At 43.9% G+C, this 21,836-nt stretch overlaps 1 protein-coding gene across 2 annotated transcripts in view; it reads right to left on the minus strand.

Annotated features, from left to right (window-relative positions):
- Positions 1-406: 406 nt before the first annotated feature.
- ZHX1 (zinc fingers and homeoboxes 1) overlaps positions 407-21,836 on the minus strand; it is a 37,294-nt gene continuing 15,864 nt past the window's right edge. For both annotated transcript variants that reach the window (XM_075352892.1, XM_075352893.1), the window contains exon 3: positions 407-5,094. The gene's annotated coding sequence lies outside the window, so the exon portion shown is untranslated. The remainder of the gene's footprint in view (positions 5,095-21,836) is intronic.

The raw sequence follows: 21,836 nt of genomic DNA on the forward strand, positions 1-21,836 counted from the left end.
TCACGATATGGGGGGGGGCTCTACGCCAATTTTTATTCATTTTTACACCACTAGAGACGCAGACAGTGTGTGTGATTACAAGCAGTCACACAGGGTGGGGGCACAGTATGACTGCAACCAGAGACGCTGGGACTGCCAGTGGGCAGGGAAAGTAGTGAATATGTATGAGGGTAATAAGTGGATCCGGAAGTAGCGTTACAGCTGTGCGGGAGACTTGGTAAGTATAGCACTTCTGCTCTCTATATCCTATTTTCTTTCTTTTTCCTTTATTTATTTTTTTAAATTATCTGGGTGGCCAAATCCATATAGTTACACGGAGTTCGCCCATCACTCAATTAATAAGTAATAGTACTTGGTCCAAACATGTTTTACATAGGCAAATAAAACAGCATCAATACTCAGCAAATTAAACAAAGTATATGTTTATTCTTCTCTGAAGAAAACTGACAAAAAAAACAATGAAATGGCTTTAAAACTGTGGAGGAAAAAAGCAGGGAAGAGGAATAAACCTTACTAAATAGGGGTTTTTCATGAAATACAATTCTGCAATATAATAGTACAATTGTGAAGTAAACCAAAGAAACCGTTCATTCTCCATCTCATAAAGTCTGTCTAGGTGGCACCAACAATATAAATTGGCAAAAGGAATAAGTTGTGGTCTAGGAAATCTATAGTAAGTGTACAAGTGTAAAACAATGAAGCACAAGAGAAAAGAAAAAAAAGGCTTTTTTTTTGGGGGGGGGGGATGGGAGGGATTATACAGTTTATCCACCCATATCCTGTCCACCGCCATTAACTTGAGAACGGCGGCAGCTATAGGCATAGAAGTGGTGTCTAGGTATAGTAAAATAGCCATGCGCTACGCAATGAAACCACCCATAGCGCCACCTGGTGGAAAACAACGGAGTTAGCATTTTTATCTCGAAAACGGAACGAGATAGAGAAAAAAAGTGAATTAAAAAATTGTAGGTCTTCATCAATTCAATACGAATTGACACCTTGCATACAGAAATGCTATGATGTGAAACCCATGACCCCCTCCCCCCCCCCAACATTGAATGCTGGTCACGCATATGGCGCTCATTTAACTTTGATGCTCAAAGTGGCCATGGCTACTTTACTATACCTAGACACCACTTCTATGCCTATAGCTGCCGCCGTTCTCAAGTTAATGGCGGTGGACAGGATATGGGTGGACACACTGTATAAAATGACATTGAAACCATCTGGTATGGCAATGCAGCTAATATTAATGTGAATTTTCCAGCATTTTAAAACACCTTCAGGCAAGTCCTGCTTCTCTAACTAGACGAGTAGCTGTTAGGCAGGGACTAGCCAGCAACTTTGGCCACGAGACAAATATTGCTGCAGTGCAGGGTTATGTATGTGGTTGGTGCCGCATTACGACCACGAGGGAAATAATGCAATTGGGACAAGCAGGTTACAAAGAATCCAACTTGCCCGTTGCGAGACACTAGGAACAACCTGCGACACACAGCGATCGGAGTTGGAGTCAAAATTTGACATCTCCGCCCAGCCTTACGGATGAAGGGAGCTACGCAGGGGAAAAATAGCATTACATGGTCTTCATTCAAAATAATCAGGTGACCATGTGAAGTCCACCGGAGGACCTTTAGATGGCCAAGGAACAAAATAAGTTGGGCAAAGTGGAAGATCCTTTAAAATCCTGTATCTAAATGTTGCAGGTGCACATTATAAACTTTAAGATTAAAAGGAATTTATATATACAGTACATAGATGTTTTGTAGTTTGAGTCTAATTTTCTATACGCGAATATATAGGGGGAGGTGGTGGTCATCTGCTGTTCGCAACATTCACAGATTTGCTTTACAGCAGCCGCATTGACCACGGTCGCAGATGAGCAGTGATGGGGGGGGGGGGGGGGGGACACGTTGCATGATCTCTGCAAAGGACATTGTGCAAAATACGTTTAACGAACAGGTTTACAACATTAGGTTATTTTCGGATGATTCAGGATTTGTTTTATAAAATTGTTAAAAAGGGCTATTCTGATAATAGGAAGTTGTCACCTAATTCTCAGCATGGGCAATAAGTTTTAGATCGGGCACATAAGACTCCCCCATAGATTGCCAGAAAGCAGCTTTTTTTGTCCCATTTTTATGTAGTGGAGGTTTCAAAGCAAGGCGAGCACTGTACTCGCCCATGGTATGAAAAACAAATGGGTGCAAATGATGGAAATCTAATCCGTTATTCCGAACACTTGTACTAATTCTGTCTGATAGATGCAGATTTCTCTCCTATATTTACCAGATTCCCTGTTATGCATTGCAAATAAAATTTTCTCTGAAAACCCACAGCACAGTGGGACAAACTATGGGTTTAAAATCCACACCTTGGATCAATTTTTCACTAAGGAAGTGTTTTTGCAGAAAAGAGGATGAGAATTTAGTAATAGTTATTTCATCCACTATGCAGATACTGTAATACACTGCCTACTCTAAAGTGGCCACCAGATGGCGCTGACTGCATACGTGTCATACAATGATTTGAATAATCCCGGGGTGCAGGGAGCGCCCTCTAGAGGCGACTGGAGAGTTTTAAAATTTAACTCTGTGCAAAGAATTTGGAGCTCATTCTTAAAAGTGACAAATGTTCACAAACAAAACAAAACACCACAGTAAGAATATTTTTTTAGGTGCATCTATTTGTACCAATTTTATATAAATCTACAATACAACTGTGCTTCTGATAACAGCTGCAAAATCTGCATGAATATAAGGGTACAACTTCCTGCTAAAATCTATTTTAGCAAAGGCACTTTTTTATTTTTGCAATATATATTGGTTTACTCTCCGGGGATCACATCCTTTTCTTTGTGATCGCTGTCGATTTGCCCTGCCCTGGCCGGCCGGCGAGTCCGGTTCTCTGTTGCAGCAGGATTAGTGCAGTCTTCCCTTCTATGCCCAGCGTCCTTGGCGCTTCTGCAATGTCATGATGTCAATAGTAGAGTTGAGCGAGTACCTAACTATTCATACTCGCTATACTCATAACGAGTATTGTCTACTACTTGCGTATTCGTTCCGAATAGCGTGTGCAATGTAAGTCAATTGGGAATACTCGCAAAGTAAGGCTGAGGCCACGCGGGGATTTGTGCGAGTCCTCGCATGACACTCTGCTCACGCTCACACTGCGGGAGCCAAGTGTCATGCGACTGTGGTCCGATCATGCGATCAGACCACTGTTGCAGAGAGGAGGGCCGGCGCTGCGGAGGGAGAGGGCCGGCGCTGCGGAGGGAGAGGGCCGGCGCTGCGCAGGGAGAGGGCGGCATTTATCTTCCTATCTCCTCTGTTGCTGGCTGATCAGAGAATCGCACTGCTCTCGCATTAAACCGGTGTAATGAGAAAGCAGTGCTATGTTTCTCTCGCCCCATAGACTTGAATGGGTGCGAGTGAAACAAGCTCACATTGCACTCGCAGTATGCTTCAATTGTTTTCTCGGTCTGATTAGGGCTGAGAAAATAATCGCTCATGGGAGGTGCTCCATAGAGTAATATTGGTCCCAGTGGAATGCGATATTTTTATCACATTGCACTCGCACCGTTTTTCTCGCCGTGTGTGCTGACCCTTACAAGTAACCCGAATTTTGCACTATTCGCTACTTGCACAAATAGTACGGCATTCGGGATACTCGTTACTTTGCAAGTTTTCCCCATTGACTTGCATTGCACACGCTAGTCAGAACGAATATGCGAGCAGACGACAGTATTCGTTATGTGTATAGAAAGTACGAATAGCTAGGTACTCGCTCCACTCTAGTCCATAGGCCTCATATGTCGCGGGACCTCCTAGTTAATGTTGTGGGCAGAGGATCGGACTGGATGCCGGACCAGGGCAGTGCAACTCATGTCTCTCAAGTCTACTGAAGTCATTTTTAGCAATACAATAGACATTGCCATCACAGAGTATAAGGAAAAAGTACAGATGGCTAATCTTTTACTAAAGGAAATTATGCAGAAAAAAAAATAAATGCAATGTTCAGTTTTATCTTGAGTTATGACCTTGTAAATACATTTTAAAAACCCACAAATCTAAAGTGCAAGAGGCTACTTACATTTCGGAAAATAAAAAATGTGCTTTTTGGGGGAAGGAAAAAAAAATAAAATCAAAACAAAAAGCAGAAGTAACAAACGACCTAGAAGTTGTGCAACTCTTCAGGTAATTCAATACGGCAATTTTCAGAAAGTACAAAGCTGAACGTACATACATGTAAGACACCGTTTATTGGCAGGTGCGAGTCTAATTTTTTTTCATTTTTTGCTTTCTTTTTGCCACGCCGATTTACAGAGCCATTTTAGAAAAAAAAAATGAAGAAAAAAAAAATAGTTTTCCTGCAAAACAATGACATTTGGCAACCCCACAGACAGCAATAAAATACAAAAAAAAAAAGAAAAGAACACCAAGAGTTTCTCACCTGAAAACAAAAGTAAAAAAAAACAACGTTTTAGTCATATCTGTACTACTTCTAGATTGTATAGGATAATAATGATATCTGAAGAGGAGGAACTGCAAGTAACAAATCACAGAGAACAAAATCGACAGATGCGGCTTTATGCGGGGAGGGGGGGGAATAGCTTTCTCCTTAGGCAACCACACAAAAACATAGTTTGGTCACTCAAAGCTTTTTTTTTTTTACATGTCAGGAAAAAAATTGGGTAAGCAAAGTGTTTAACTAGTTGTTAACAAACGTAGCAAAAAAAGTAACAAAAGAAACAACAGAACAAAAACTAGTGGTCACTGTGTCGGCTGCCATTTTAGTCCCAGAAGAAGGAAAAGCAGGGAAGAAACAAAAAATATAAGTCAGTAAAAATGTATTAAAATCTTCTCAATTGTACAAGTTATGTGCTGCCCGCATTATTAATTCTGTATTTACAGTAAAGTCCTCTGTCTGCAGTGTGGCTACTTTGGCACAGCATGCAGATCGCCTACTCCACGACAGCAGAGATTGCCACCGCCGCCGCTCCTCCACCCCGCACCGTGGTTATCAAGAGGATCTCCATGCACTTCACAGTAAACTGGACACCGCTGTCTTTCTCCGCTGACGTCATCTTCCTTCCTGAAAGAGCGAGAAAAGCAATGTAAGCCCAGGTGAGTGTGTACAGTAACAGTACCAAAGCCCTTTCACTGACAAGTGCCACTGCTGAAAAACACAACACAAAAAAAAGGGAAAATAAAAGGAACAATGAACACACAAGAAAAAATTCATTATAGGAGAATTTAACCGTCATCAACTAAATCACACGTCCATTCTACATGTGCAAAGTCCCCATCTTTTCCTTCTCCGCATTCTTTTATTTTTGCAATGGAAAATTTTCAATATTTGGATATTTCCAAACCGGATCAAGGAAGTACATTTTTTGCACTTAGGGTATGTGATCGGGAGATTAGGACTCGCTGTGTTAAAAACGCAGAGATTTGTGACCTGCGGGGCCGCACGTCTCCTCCGCAGGAGACCGCAGCTGACTGTGCCCACGATCAGGGTTCAGTGCGCTGTGGTCTCTCGCTTGTGTTCTCCCTACGGAGGACGCATGGGAATCCGCAGCAAACAATTGACATGCCTGCGGTGCGTCTTTCCAGACCGCAGTAAGGGGTGCTTTGCACGTTGCGACATCGCTAGCCGATGCTAGTGATGCCGAGCGTGATAGTACCCGCTCCCGTCGCAGATGCGATATCTTGTGATAGCTGCCGTAGCGAACATAATCGCTACGGCAGCTTCACATGCACTTACCTGCCCTGCAACGTTGCGCTGGCCGGCGCCCCGCCTCCTTCCTAAGGGGGCTGGTCATGCGGCGTCACAACGACGTCACATTGCAGGCAGCCAATAGAAGCGGAGGGGCGGAGATGAGCGGGATGTAAACATCCCGCCCACCTCCTTCCTTCCGCATTGCCGGTGGAGGCAGGTAAGGAGATGTTCTTCGCTCCTGCGGCTTCATACACAGCGATGTGTGCTGCCGCAGGAACGAGGAACAACATCGTATGTGCTATCGGTGCGTCATAATGAAAATGACCGACACTACACAGATCATCGATTTACGACGCTTTTGCGATCGTTTATCGGCACATCTAGGCTTTACACGTTGCGACGTCGTTACTGGCGCCGGATGTGCGTCACTTTCGATTTGACCCCGACTATATCGCAGTAGCGATGTCGCAACGTGCAAAGTACCCCTGATTGTTTCACTGTCGCCCCAGAAGTGGCGCATCCATAAGATGTGCCAATTCTGACACTGGACCCAGCTGTTCCCAATTGCCCTGTTGCGGTGGCAATCGGGGTAATAAGGGATTAATGTCAGCCATCTATGAGACACCTCACATCACTAATCTGTAAGTGAGAGTAAATAACCACAAACAGCCAAAAAAATCCTTTATTTGAAATAAAACAAAAAGCCCCCTTTTTCACCACTTTATTATCCCCCAAATACCCCTCCAGGTTCAAAGTAATCCACACGAGGTCCCACGGCGATTCAGCTCTGCTACATCCCTGTCCTGTCACAGTGAGCGTCATAGAACATGACTGCCAGCTGTGAGTGCAGACAGACCCGCAGAGATCAGAATGAACTGGGGTGAACCCCTGACATCACAGCTATGGGTCCCGCAATACGGCGTGTGCACAGTAGTGACGTCACGGGTTCACTGCTGTGAGGATCAGGTCGCTACTGAAGTGAGGCACGTGATTGGCGGTGCCGTCACTCACATGAGTCCTCCAGCTGTGGCTCACTTCAGTCGCAGCTCCAGGACTCCAGCTGTGACTGTAAATCACCTAAGTGACAGCACCGCTGATTGCGCTGCTCACTGCAGTCACTCCGGTGATTTGCTGTCATAGGTGGAGGACTCGAGCTGTGGCCGTGGCTAACCTGAGCGACGTCACCGCTCATACCCAGATTGCCAATGCACCAGGGTAATCAGGAAGAGCCGGTAAAGTCCCGGGGCTGTCGCATCTAATGGATGTGGCAATTCTGGGCGGCTGCTGGCTGTTTAGGCTGGGGGGCTCCCAATAACATGGGTCTCCCCAGCCTGAAAATACCAGCCCTCCGATGTAAGGCTTTATCGTGGCTGGATATCAAAATTGGAGTGACTGCACGCCGTTTTTTTAATTTATTTATTGTACTGTATGATGTAGACACGCCCACCGGCGGCTGTGATTGGTTGCAGTCAGACAACTGTCACTCAGCATGGGGGCGAATCTGACAGCAACCAATCACAGATGGGGAGGAGTGACTATGTATGAGCCTAATGAGCTGGTGCAGTGAATATGTTATGAGGCTAATGAGGGAGTCGGGAAGAAGAATGAGAGGCTACAGGAGCTGTGTGAGAGAGATGGACACACTGGCATGCCAAAATCACTCCAGTATTGATTTTGTCATTCTGGAACTAAGTTGATGAGCTGCGTTTTTGTTGACAAAACTGGGGGTAAAACGTATGCAAAATGCAAGCAATTTGTAACCATGCGTTTTTCATCCCCTCATTGATTTCAATGGGTGACAAATGTTGACAAAAATGCAATAACGAATGAACTTGCTGCTTCTTTTTTGTCACAAACGTCTGTAAAAAAAAAAAAAAAAAAAAAAAAAAAAGGGCTGACAAATAAACTGCAATGTGCGCACAGTAAATCTAACTTCTCATATTCTTTGCTTTGAAGTCAAATGTCAGCAAGTTCTGACAACAAAACTGCACCAAAAAAGTGACAAAAATGTGACAAGACAAAAACAGCCTAACAAACATACTAGTCCAACTGCAATGAAAATGTTCAAACAGGCAAGGATAATAAATTATTTTTTGGTCATGATAAACTGGGCTTATTCCTATAATATAATAATCCTTTTAGCATAGTCATTACGAGTGGTGAATGGGAGAATGGCAGCGAGGGTTGTATTAGTCTGTACATATCTGAACATGTCAGTTTCCTGTTGGGCGTCTCTGAACTCACGCACCGAGCCTTGTGAGAAAGCAATCAGTTGTGAAAGCGGTTAGCAAAACATTTGTGGGAAGAAGAGAACTTTAAACCTTTCCCATGGCTACTAATTCTTAATTTTTGCACTTTCTTCCAAGAGCTGCAACTTTTATTTTGCCACCGGTATAGCTGTACGAGGGCCGGTGTTTGTGCTGTAAGAGTTTAAAGTACTGAAAAAAGTAATGCTTGTCTTGTTATAATAGATAAGCAGCTTTGGCCTAATTGTTTTTTAAAAAAAATTAAAAAGGGAACCTGTCACCAGATTTTGACCTTCTAAACTAAAACTAGTACCTTAAGCAGAACCTATGCTGCATTCCATAAAGTTTCATGTTACCCCCTTGACCCTCCCTGTAGACTCCCAAATACCAAAATCTTCACCCAGTATGTAAATCGTCCAGTTCGGTCCGATGGGAGTCCTAATCTGTGTCTCCTGTCCCTCCTCTTGCCGTCCACCTGTGCTGACTGACGTGGATGATGCTTCGGATGCCATCCACTTAGGCGGGCAAAATCTCACGCCTGCGCAGACATATTCCTAACCCGTGCAGTTCACCCTTCCCTGTTGCGGGCAGAGCCGAAAACATAGGCGCGACTGCGCAAACAGGCGAATTCTCTACGCAGGCGCGAGCTTTTGCCTGGCGATGTGAATGACGTCACCCGCTTCATTCACATCGCGGGGCAAAATCTCGCGCCTGCGCAGAGAACTCGCCAGTTTGCGCACGTACATTTATGTTTTCAGCTCTGCCCGCAACAGGGCAGAGGAAGTGCGCCTGGGTGAGCCGGGAACATAGAGATTTTGTCCGCCTACGTAGATGGCATCCCAGGTGTCATCCATGTCCATCAGCACAGGAGGACAGCGAAAGGAGAGACAGGAGGCGCAGATTGGTACGCCCATTGGACCAGAAAATTTACATACAGGCTGGGAGATTTTATAAGGGTATTTGGGGGGGGTGTTTACAGGAACGGGGGGGTCGGAGGATAACGTGCACCTTCAAGGAATGCAGCACAGGCGCTGCTTAAGGTGCTAGGTTTAGTTTTGGCGGTCAAAATCTGGTGACAGGCTCCTTTTAACCTACTCTTTAACCAAGTATCTCCTTTGCCTATGTTTGCAGGCATGAGAATTTGCCGGCAATGTGAATGTAGTCACCCGCTTCATCCACATCGCTGGGCAAAATCTCGCGCCTGTGCACGAACTCGCCGGTTTGTGCAGGTGCACCTACTTTTTTGGCTCTGCCCACAACTGTGGATGGCGTCTCAGGCGTCATCCATATCAATCAGCACAGGAGGACGGCGAAAGGAGGGACAGGAGGCGCAGATTAGGTCGCCTATTGGACCAGACAATTAAAATACAGGGCAGGAGATTTTATAAATGTATTTTTGGGGTCTATAGGGGGGTCAGGGGGTAACATTCTAGTTTAGAAGGTCAAAATCTGGTGACAGGTTCCCTTTAACCAACCCCTTTAACAAAGTATCTCCTTTGCTCATATTTTTGTTTTTATCCATGTTAGATCTCCTTTGTTCTGCCTCTACGTTATATATTCAATAGATGAAAATTAACTCTGGGGATCTCTCTGTAAGTACCAAGGTCCCTATATTCTCAGAACAATCAGAGACAATCAGCTATTCACACCCTTTATTCCCAATAAAAAAAAAGGTAGAAGTGTTACATGAACATGTACAAAGCAATGTCGTGTTGTGAAACCTTCCCTCACTACTTAAAATGCCTATAATCTTAATTAGAAGGAGTAAGATAGTAAAGAATAAAATATGTCCAATTGCCCTCAGCTACATACCTCTCGCAGCTATAGGTGCCGCGATCTGCCAGTTACACCCTCAGATTTCCAGGAAAGTCTCATCAAAGTTCATTACAACGTAATTATCTGAGTAACAAGACTTCACTACATGAAGGACGGGCCGTTGTGCAAGACTCTAGATTAATGGAGGATTCTGTGCTGATCAAATGGACGAAGAATTAAAAAAATATAATAGAGGAAAATAAAGCCGTATAGGAACAAGAGCTCGGACAAATCTCCGTCACCATCAGCCAGAATGTGCACTTATCTGTATAATCTCTACAGAACTGGAAGCAAATTGGCTTTTGAACTATTTTTCTTTGGAAGGACCTTTACGTCACATTGTTACAGCATTACTGTATGACATTCAGATTTACAAAAGCAGTATGGGTCCGTTCACACAGTGCTCTCGCGGAGACGCTATGTACAGGACCCACAATCCAGCCCTCACAGACCACCATGGGCCAGCAATCTACACTACTTCCATAGAAATTTTCATCTTTCAGATTCATTCAAAATCGGTGAGTGGGAAAAATAAAATCACGAAAAAAAAAAAAGTACTATATGGACCAGAAATATGGAGCCTAAAGCGGGCTTCACACGCTGCAACATCGCTAACGAGATGTTGTTGGGGGTCATGGAATTTGTGACGCACATCCGGCGTCGTTCGCGACATCGTTGCGTGTGACAGCTAAGAACAACCGTTAACGATCAAAATTACTCACCTTATCTTTGATAGTTGACACGTCGTTCAAATTCCAAATATCACTGCTGTTGCAGGACGCAGGTTGTTTGTCGTTTCGGCAGCACACATCGCTATGTGTGACACCACAGAAACGAGGAACAACAGCTTACCTGCGTCCTCCGGCAACAAGGTGGGCGTGTCTTACCTTCGGCTGCTCTCCGCTTCTATTGGACGGCTGCCGTGTGACGTCGCTGTGACGCCGCACGAACTGCCCCCTTAGAAAGGAGGCGGTTTGCCGGCCACAGCGACGTCGCTAGGCAGGTAAGTCCGTGTGACGGGTGTAAGTGATGTTGTGCGCCACGGGCAGCGATTTGCCCGTGACGCACAACCGACGTGGGCGGGTGCTTTCACCAGTGACATCGCTGTGTGTAAAGCCCGCTTTAGGCTACGTTCCCACAATCAGTGTTTGTTGAGATTTTGACACTGCATATTTTACCTTAGTTTACTTGCGTTTTTTGATCTGTTTTTTTTTTTTTTTACTTTTTTTATAAACTGTATTTATTTGAAAGAGTTTTCATTTTAAAACATAAAAAGTGTAAAGTTATAATTCAGAAATTTTCAACAAATTTGACAAGACTTTTACACAGGGGAGACTCAGGGAAAGGTAGGGAAGGAAAGGGCATGAGGGGGCGTTTGTTATGTTTTGCATATAATACGTCTGTTCAGCAAATCAGAGTTTATAAACTGTGTTCTCTGGCGGCTAAGTGTAATTATTCCGAATTTTTTTTTTTGCTTTAATAAAATTGATTGAAAGACAGGCAGAAGAAGAAACAAAGTTGCCCAAAGCACAGAAACAAGATTATTACAGATTGTAGTGGCATAAAATCATGCCTAATTATAGCCTTCATCATCTCATAAGAAATACTATAACCACCCATGTATTCATACACATAAAACACACACTTTCAGACAAAAAATAAAATATAGCTAGATAAACGATAGAAATATATATACAGTCCTCAATTTTGTCGATCAAAAGTTATGGAGCCTCAGAATTAGAGATGAGCAGACCTGTGAAAGTTCAGTTCGGTGGGTTCAGCTGGCCGTTATCTAAAGTTCGGTTTGGAACCCTCGGACTTAACCTGAACCCCTATAGAAGTCACTAATTGGGCAGTGCAGGTCTGCGCCCATATGCAGCCAGCCAGAAACAGATCACTTCCAGGGGCAGGTTTTTTCCAATTTTTTGTTTGGTGCACACTACCTCCGATCACACTGTTGTTACCCCCAGTGCGAACCGATCAAACACTGCAAGCGGGTCCCACACGGCTGCGCACCAAGCGTACCCGAGCACAGCGATGCTCGCACAAGTGGTTTTCATACGAAAAGCACCTGAATTCTGAACCAAACTATTTTTTTCGAAAATCTGTGTTTAGGTTCGCTCAGCTCTACTCAGAACGAGGCTCCATAGACTTTGAGCAGCAGCTAGTCCCAGCTCACGCTGTGCACTGTGAGACCCAGTACACTGATAAGTGGGGACGTTCCTGACGTCGCTTTTCATTACAGTTGCCGGATTTCGAGGAATGCAGCGTGACCTGGGACTAGCTGCTGCTCAAAGTCTATGGAGGCTCGTTCTGAGTCTCCATAGACTTTGAACTACATAAAGCTAGAGCTGCTGGACTATGTGGGAACTGCTGGACTATGTCAGACCTGGGAACTTTGCTTTCTAATAAAAAAGGTGAATGAGGGACAGCGTTTTATTTTTATTTCTTTTTTTATGTATTTCCGGTTTCCATTTGTGGACTACGTTGAAATCCCTGGACTACACAGGACCTGCATGGTTTGTTTTTTTTTAGAAAATGGGGAACTAAGGAAAGTGTGGGTGACTGTTTTTTCAAATAAATTTTTTTGTATGTGTTTTTTCTTTTTACTTACTGGGATAGTTATAAGGGTGTCTGATAAGGAGCCTCTCCATTACTGAACCCTGGGCTTGATGCCAGCTGACACTACACAGCTGACATCAACCCCATACACCATTACCCCGATTGCCAATGCACCAGGGCAATCAGGAATAGCAGGGAAAAGTGCTAGATTTGGTGCATCTAATGTAATGCGCCACTTCTGGAGTGGCTGCAGGCTGGTATTATTAGGCTGGGAAGGGCAAAATATCCATGGATCTTCCCAGCTTGATGATATCAGCCCCCCAGCTGTCTGCTTTACCTTTGCTGGTTATGGAAATTGGGGGGACCCAAACTTTTTTTTTTTTTTGCTTTTTTTTTTAAAATTATTTAGTTATTAGGTTAAACCAGGCTAAACACCCTTTAGTGCCACATAAAAGGCACTAAAGGGTGCCAGTGTATAATATGTATTGGGGCTGGACATTCTATTTATTCTAATATATTTCTATCTATATCTTTTGTTTTTGTGTCTGTACACGTGTGTATAGGGACACTGAATTCTTTGCTTTGGGCAACTTCCTGTTTGTGCTGCTGCATCTGTTTCAACCAACTTTATTGACACCTGATATGTTATGTTTAACCTTTGTCCGGATGAATAGGTACAATTGTAACTATTCCGTTTTAAAATTGCAATACATTTTTTTTTCCTAAAGCCGTAGAGGGCTGACATTTCATGACATCTCAGCAGTTTTGGTCCAGAATATATTGGCCAAATTTAAATAAAATATCTCAACCCCCTTCCAAGATAAGGGGTCGCTGTTAACAATGTAAAATTATGCAGCCTGACGAAGGTTAAATGTATTTTTTGTGTGTTTACGCTGCGTAAATGCACTAGAAATGCATATTTTTTTTATTTTATTTTTTTTAAACCTACGAATTGTCGGCATCTAATGCAAGTCTATGGGGAAATTCTGCATTGAAAGCAGAGTAGCAGTAAGAGAAATTGACATGCTGCGTATTGGAACAACGCTCCACAGATCAGTTTACACAGTGTAAAAAAAGAAGCACAGTGGGATATGGGATTTCCATTAACCCCTTCACCCCCGGCCGATTTTCCTTTTTTCACTTCCCTTCTCGCAAGAACTGTAACTTTTTTATATGAAGGCTTATCTCTGCGGGACAAGTTGTCCTTTTGAATGCAGCCATTAATTTTACAATATATTGTACTGGAAAACAGGAAAAAAATTCCAAGTGCGGTGAAACTGCAAAAAAAGTATTGCACAATTGTTTTTAGGATATTTCATTCACAGTGTTCACTATCTGGTAAAACTAACGGGTCAGTATGATACCTCAGATCGGAACGAGTTCATAGATACCAAACATGTTTGGTATATGTTTACTTCTACCTAAGGAGTGAAAAAAAAATTCAGACATTTGTCAAAAAAAAAAAAAAAAAAAAAAAAAGTAGTGCTTTTGACGGCACTTTTCAAGACCTGCAGTATTTTCATTTTTCAGGATCTGGGGGCGTGAGAGAGCTTATTTTTTGGGTCTTTTTTAGGTCTTTACCTGGCATTTTTAATTACAGTATACCATTTTTGTCCAGATGGTACGCTTTTGATCACGTTACTGCATTTTTTTTAAACTTTTGCGGCAACCAAAAAACGTAATATTGGCATTTGGAATTTTTCTCTCACTTTACCATATACCGATCAAATGAATTGATTTTATATTTTGATAGATCGGGCATTTCTCACTGCGGTGATACCAAATATGTGTATTTTTTTTAACAGTTTTATTTTCAAAGGGGCAAATTTGACCTGTTAGGTTTTTAAAACATTTTCTTTACGCCTTTTTATTTATTTTTCTAGTCTTCCTATAGGACTATATCATTGCAGTGTCAGATCGCCTGTGCATTTCTCCTGATCAGAGCAGCATCGCTCTGATCAGCAGAAATGCTCATCTCATGTGAGTGCCGGCGTTCTGTTTCTACCAAGACACCCCATGATCACGTCACGGGGCAGTCGACGATGGCGGGAAACAATGCGGCGGCCATTTAAATCGTGCTGTCAGTATATGACATATAGTGCAATCTAAAGGGATAACAGGTGCAGGTGGATCTCCGATCCACTTGTGCCTGTTAGCCACACATCTCTACTGTTCAGTTCAGCAGGGATTGCAGCGGGCTCACCACCGCAGGGAGGCAATCAAGGACGTACAGTTACGTCCTTGGTCGTAAAGGGGTTAATACCAGACTAAAAATGCTTTGAACAATAAAACTTGAAATCTTCCCCTTATTCAGAAGACTGGCCCCTGAATTTAGGCTCTATAAAAATAAAGGGGCTGCAGTTGAATGCTTTGTGGCGCCGTAAAGCATTCAACTGTAGTAAAGCCATGACGACATCCTGCAGCGGCCGCTCCATTCACGCTATCACGGAGGAGTCTGTGTGCCTGTGGACTACAAGAAACAGCTGGATGCAGCGCAGACATGGAGGAGAGGTGAGAATATCTTTTATTGTGTGTAAACAACTGCATGATAGGGGACAGAAGGGAACCAGCAGGACGGCGATATTAAACAATGGCGACATTACTTCACGGGACATTAAGGACATGGCACATTAGTATACAATGGGGACATTAGAGCAGAAGGGCATTATTAAACAATGGGGTGATTACTACACGGGACATTACAGCAGGGTATTTCTCTAAATAATGAGGACATTACTGGGGTTGGCTTACACTCAAGTATATACGATATATCCCAAACTCTAAATATACGATATACAGTGGAACCTTGGTTTAAAGGTACCGTCACACTAAGCGACGCTCCAGCGATCCCACCAGCAACCTGACCAAGCAGGGATCGCTGGAGCGTCGCTACATGGGTTGCTGGTGAGCTGTCAAACAGGCAGATCTCACCAGCAACCAGCCTTCAGCCAGGAGCGACGCGTGGAAGCGATGCTGCGCATGGTAACTAAGGTAAATATTGGGTAACCAACCCGATATTTACCTTGGTTACCAGCGCACACCGCTTAGCGCAGGCTCCCTGCACTCCTAGCCAGAGTACACATCGGGTTAATTACCCGATGTGTAGTCCGGCTACTTGTGCAGGGAGCCGGCACTGACAGCGTGAGAGCGGCGGACGCTGGTAATGAAGGTAAATATCGGGTAACCAAGGAAAGGGCTTCTTGGTTACCCGATATTTACATTGGTTACCAGCGTCCGCAGAAGCCGGCTCCTGCTCCCTGCAGATTCAGTTGTTGCTGTCTCGCTGTCACACACTCGATGTGTGCTTCACAGCGGGAGAGCAACAACTAAAAATGGTCCAGGACATTCAGCAACAACCAGTGACCTCACAGCAGGGGCCAGGTTGTTGCTGGATGTCACACACAGCAACATCGCTAGCAAGGTCGCTGCTACGTCACAAAAGTCGTGCCTCAGCAGCAATGTTGCTAGCAATGTTGCTTAGTGAGACGTGGCCTTAAAGGGGTTGTCCGACATAACAAAAATTTTTGAGTTTAAGCTAATCTGTGCTGTATTGACATATAAAACACCCCTACATTGTTATTTTTTGTTTTCTAACTTTTTTTCCTCTTGAATTATCCCTTTATTCTCTGCAGCTCCTTGTTTACATTCAGCACAAGCAGACTGACCACTTCCTGTGCTGAACCTCCCAGTCACATCTGGCACCGCCCGGCCTCAGTGTCCAGCCCCACCCCAGTGTCCAGCCTCGCCCCCTGCCAGCCCTCACTGTCCAGCCTCGCCCCCTGCAGACACATTCCCTGTCAGTATATTCTGCCCCAGCACTGACCTCTTATCACTACAGCATTGCAAATAACAGCCCCACATCGGGCTCTGCACCGCATACACACACACACACACAGACACACACACATCGGGCTGTGCACCGCATACACACACACACACATCGGGCTGTGCACCGCATATACACACACACACACACACACACACACACACACACACACATCGGGCTGTGCACCAACCCCCCCCCCCCCCATAGGGAGTACATACTCACCCGTCTTCGGTCCCCGCCGCTCCTGCACGTTCGCGCGCTGTCTGTGCTCTGGCCATATCAGCACAGTAGTGACGTCACCGCTGTGCTGAAGAGAGCACAGACAGCCGGGCAGTGATGAGAAGCGCTGCGCTGCTTCTCATCAGCACTTTCAAATATACCGGCATCTGTGATCTGCGATGCCGGTATATTTGAATGTGTGATCCTGAGCAGGGGGCCCGGTGCTGGCGCTGACACCACAGCAGCCGCCGCCAGGCCCCGCCCCCAGGTCACGGGTCCCACAGAAGTGCGGCAGAGTACGGGGTGCGGGGGAATGTGTGGGAGGGTGCAGGGAAGGGGGCGGTGACTCCTCGCACTGTACAGCCCAGCAGGGAGGCGACATGCTGTTTCCAGATTTGCATGTCAACATGGCCCTGCCCATGTTGACAGGAAATGACCGGAAGCAGCAAAATCGCGGCAGGAGCAGTCACATGACCACTCTGAGCCGAGGGAGAGGGGCTGACAGCAGGGCAGGTAAGTGGTCACTATCTATTTACCTGCCCCAATGTAGCCCAATAGGGTAATAATGAAAAAACTCAAAATAAGCCGGATAACCCCTTTAAGAGTAACTTGGTTTGAGAGCGTTTTGCAAGACAAGCAAAGCTTTTTACAAATTTGTAACTTGGTTTAAGAGCAAAGATTTGCAATAAGAGCAAATATTCACTGTTCACACTTCCGGTTCCGTCCTTTCATCTTGCTCTGACCCGCTCTGGGAGGTAACTTTCTGTTCATATGTACTGTTTACTGTGTACAGTATACCATTGTACAGTACAGTATATACTATATAGCATCTATCAATTTGCATTTGTGGATACAGTATTGTACTTTCTGCTAACCAGCACAGCACATTCATATACTGTACTCTAATTGCCTGTACATTATTGCTACCCCAAATTTGGCTTAGTGCTGCCCTTATTTTGGGGAGAATAGATTTGGGATTTTTTTTGTCTATTGTACTAAAATAAAAGGTTGTCATATTTATACATCATTTTCTCTCTATAATTTACCTCCCGCACACCAACAATTCTATTGTAAGCTAACGAGCAGTTTAAATTTGTTTTATATGTTTTTTACTGTTCTGTACAGTATTTTGTATTAGTGACTGTAATAATTTTATATGAATACAGAACATTATTTTGTATTACTGTAATAAGTGTATAAATACAGTAAATATTTTTGGGTTGTGGAACGAATTGTCTGCATTTCAATTATTTCCTATGGGAAAACTTGCTTTGATATAAGAGTAACTTGGTTTAAGAGCGAACTCCCAGAACCAATTATGCTCATAATCCAAGGTTACACTCTCAAACTCTATATTTTAAAATGGAAAAGTTGGGGGACGTCTTATACGCCCAGTCGTCTTATACACCGAAAAATATGGTAATCCAACGGTCTCAAACAGCTGAGACAAGTGAACAATGGAAGAGACAGCTTCAAAGAAAAAAAAAATGGATGAGACAGGCTGATTCAAGAGATGTGGAAACATCTGAACAAAAGGATGAACGTCGTCAAAATGACCGCATACGATATCAGCAATTTATGCAAACACAACGGCTGACTTGAGTTTGGAAGCGTTTTACTGCGACCCAATTCAGGACTATAGGCCACGTCTGAAGTCGTGGATATTTTGTAGTACAATATGGAAAATGTTTATTAGGCATTTGCAAATCACAAAGGCCCTGTGCGCACTAGAAAATGGAATTTTCTTAAGAAAATTCCGCACCCTCTGAAAGATTACCGCACCTGCGATAAAAAAAACGCAGTAAACCGCACCTGAAAACCGCATGCAGTTTTACCGCGAATTTTCCGCAGGTTGTTCTTTGCGTTTTTTTTATTTTTTACCATGATCTATGGCAAAAACCCTAGGTACCTGCGGAAAAGAAGTGACATTCTTTTTCTCAAGAAATTCTGCAGCAAAACCTGAAGAGGAAAAAAAACGCAGTGTGCGCACAGCATTTTTTTTTTTTACCATAGGTTTTGCTGGGGAATGACTGCAGAAAGGTTCTGAACATTTTCTGCAGAAATTCATGCAGCAAAAACCGCGGCAAAAACCGCAGCGTGCACACAGGGCCTAAAAGAAATTAACCCCTTCACCCCCGGGCGATTTTCATTTTCTCCTCCCCTTCTTCCAAGAGCCATAACGTTTTATTTTTCCGTCAAAATAGCCATATGAGGGCTTATTTTCTGTGGGACACATTGTACTTTTGAATGAGATAATTTATTTTACCATATAGTGTACTGGGAAAAAAAATTTCAAATGTGGAGAAATGGTTAAAAAAAAGTGAAATTCCGCAATGTTTTTTTTTTTTTATTATTTTTTTAACCCCTTCAGCACCTGGGCGGTTTCCGTTTTCCTGGGGGGTTTTTTGCTCCCCTTCTTCTGAGAGCCGTAACTTTTTTATTTTTCTGTCAATCTTGCCATATGAGGGCTTGTGTTTTGCAGGACGAGTTGTACTTTTAAATGAAACCATAAGTTTTACCATGTAGGGTACTGGAAAACAGAAAAAAAAATTCCAAGCGTGGAAAAACTGCAAAAAAAAAAAAAAAGTGCGATCGCACAATAGATTTTGGGATATTTTATTCACAATGTTCACTATATGGTAATACAAATGTGTCGTTGTGATGCCTCAGGTCGGTGCGAGTTTGTAGACACCAAACATGTATAGGTTTACTGGTATCTAAGGGGTTAAAAAAAAAGTTCACAAGCTTGTCCAAAAAAAGACGTGCGCCATTTTCCGAAACCCATAGCGTTCTCATTTTTCGGGATCTGGGGCTCAGTGATGGCTTATTTTTTGCATCTCGAGCCGACGTTTTTGATGAAAACCATTTTGGTGCAGATGTTACGTTTTGATCGCCTGTTATTGCATTTTGCGCAAAACTTGCGGCGACCAAAAACGCGCATTTGGAATTTTTTTTCCGCTACGCCATTTACCAATCATATTAATTGATTTTATGTTTTGATAGATTGGGCATTCCTGAACGCGGCGATACCAAATAGGTGTATATTTTTTTTTAACCCTTTAATTTTCAATGGGGCGAAAGGGGGGTGATTTGAACTTTTAGGTTTATTTTTTTTTAAACTTTTTTTTTTTTTTATTTTACTAGCCCCCTAGGGGGCTATATGGATCAACAATCCAATCGCTCTGCCATATCTGTAGATCTTAGCTACAGAGCAGAGAACTGCAGATATGGTGCTTTACTCTCAATGCTGGCATTATGCCGCCACTGAGAGAAAGTGACTCATGTTAGCTACAGGCGTCATCACATGACCCTGTGCTACCATGACAACCACCGGAAGTCACATGATCACGTGACTTCCGGAGGGGGGCAGCAGTAAGTAAAAGTATTGGCCGTGCGCACATACATCTTGCTGCCAGATTTTGGCACCGAGATGTAAGGGGTTGAAAGTTGCGGGTGGAAAGCGATTACACTCGTAACTTGCAGGGACACTTGCGGAGCTGATAGTGACACGATCCATGACGTACCCAGTACATCATGGGTCATTAAGGGGTTAAATACACAGTGTTCACTATATGGTAAAGCTGACGTAGCATTATGATTCCTCAGGTCCGTATGAGTTCGTAGACACCAAACATGTATAGTTTTACTTTTAACTAAAGTGGTTAAAAAAAATTCAGAAGTTTGCCCAAAAATAGAATAGCGCTTTTGTTGCCATTTTCCGAGACCTGTAGCATTCTCATTTTTCGGGATCTGGGGCTCAGTGGCGGCATATTTTGTGTGTCTTGAGAGGATGTTTATAATTATACCATTTTAGCACAAATGTGATGTTTTGATAGCCTGTTACTGCATTTTAATACAATACTGCGGCAACCAAAAGGGAAAGGAATTTTGGCGTTTAGAATTTTTTTTATCTCGTTACGCTGTGTACCGATCAAATTATTTTATTTAATACTAGCTGTACTACCCGGCTTCGTCCGGGTTAATAACTGTTGTTAACAAAATAGTGTATTAACATTCCCGGGATAGAATGTATAAATAGAATGTATTAACGCCCGGGATAGTAACTGTCTCCCTCCCATTCCCTGTCTCCCTCCCATTCCCTGTCTCCCTCCCATTCCCTGTCTCCCTCCCATTCCCTGTCTCCCTCCCATTCCCTGTCTCCCTCCCATTCCCTGTCTCCCTCCCATTCCCTGTCTCCCTCCCATTCCCTGTCTCCCTCCCATTCCCTGTCTCCCTCCCATTCCCTGTCTCCCTCCCATTCCCTGTCTCCCTCCCATTCCCTGTCTCCCTCCCATTCCCTGTCTCCCTCCCATTCCCTGTCTCCCTCCCATTCCCTGTCTCCCTCCCATTCCCTGTCTCTCTTCCTCTTTCCCTCTGTCTCTTTACCTGTCTGTGTCTGTCTCTTAACCTGTCTCTCTCTTTCCCTGTCAGTCTGTCTCTTTGTTTGTGTCTGTCTCTCACCCTGTCTATGTCTGTTTCTTACCCTGCCTGTGTCTGCCTCTTTTCCTGTCTGTGTCTGTCTCTTTCCCTGGCTGCATTGTGACACGCCAACATTCCATATAAGGGCGTGGCTGCGCATTCTTCTGAAGTTCTGGCTGCACTGTGGCTCCCAGCTCCATTCGCTTTAATGGAGGCAGGTTTTTTGGCAAATAACTGTAAAGCGCAGGGTTAAAATTTCCCCTCAAAATATAGCCTATGACGCTTTCGGGGTCCAGAAGTGTGAGAGCGTGCAAAATTTTGTGGCTGTAGCTGCGACGGTGCTGATGCCAATCCTGGACACAGATACACACACACATACACACATTCATCTTTATATATTAGATTTTGATAAATCAGGCATTCCCGAATGTGGCGATACCACATATGTGTATTTTTAAAATTGTTTTATTTGCAATCAGGCAAAATGGAGGTGATGTGAGAACTTTTATTTTTTTTTTACATATTTTATTTATTTTACTAGTCCACCTAGGGGAATACCTGCACACTTCCATCACTTCTCCTGATCAGAGTGATGATAAAGTATCCCTCTGATCAGGAGTAATGCAGCGTTCCTGTGAGTGGCGGCGCTTTCCCGACTGTCACAGTAAGTGACTCATGACAGCGTCAGGGGTCATCATCGGACCCCGTACTGTAATGGTAACACATTGGCGCCCCGTGACTGCCAATGGCGGCGGCGAACTGCGCTATCCCCATCGCAGTGCTTTAAATTGCGCTGTTAGTGTTTGACAGCGCGATAGAAGGAATTAACAGGCGCAGGTGGATCAGAGATCCACCCGTCCCTGTTAGCTGAACCGGTCTGCTGATCAGATCAGCAGACATGTGCGGGGATTACCGCAGGGGAACACGATCAATGACATAAGTACGTCATTGGTCATGAAGAGGTTAAAAAGCAAAATGTAAAAAGAAGAAGAGGAAAGGGCTGTCCTCACCAGAGGAGGAACTTCAAA

The sequence above is a fragment of the Anomaloglossus baeobatrachus genome, chromosome 6 (genome assembly GCF_048569485.1).
Source record: "Anomaloglossus baeobatrachus isolate aAnoBae1 chromosome 6, aAnoBae1.hap1, whole genome shotgun sequence".
Taxonomy (NCBI): Eukaryota; Metazoa; Chordata; class Amphibia; order Anura; family Aromobatidae; genus Anomaloglossus; species Anomaloglossus baeobatrachus.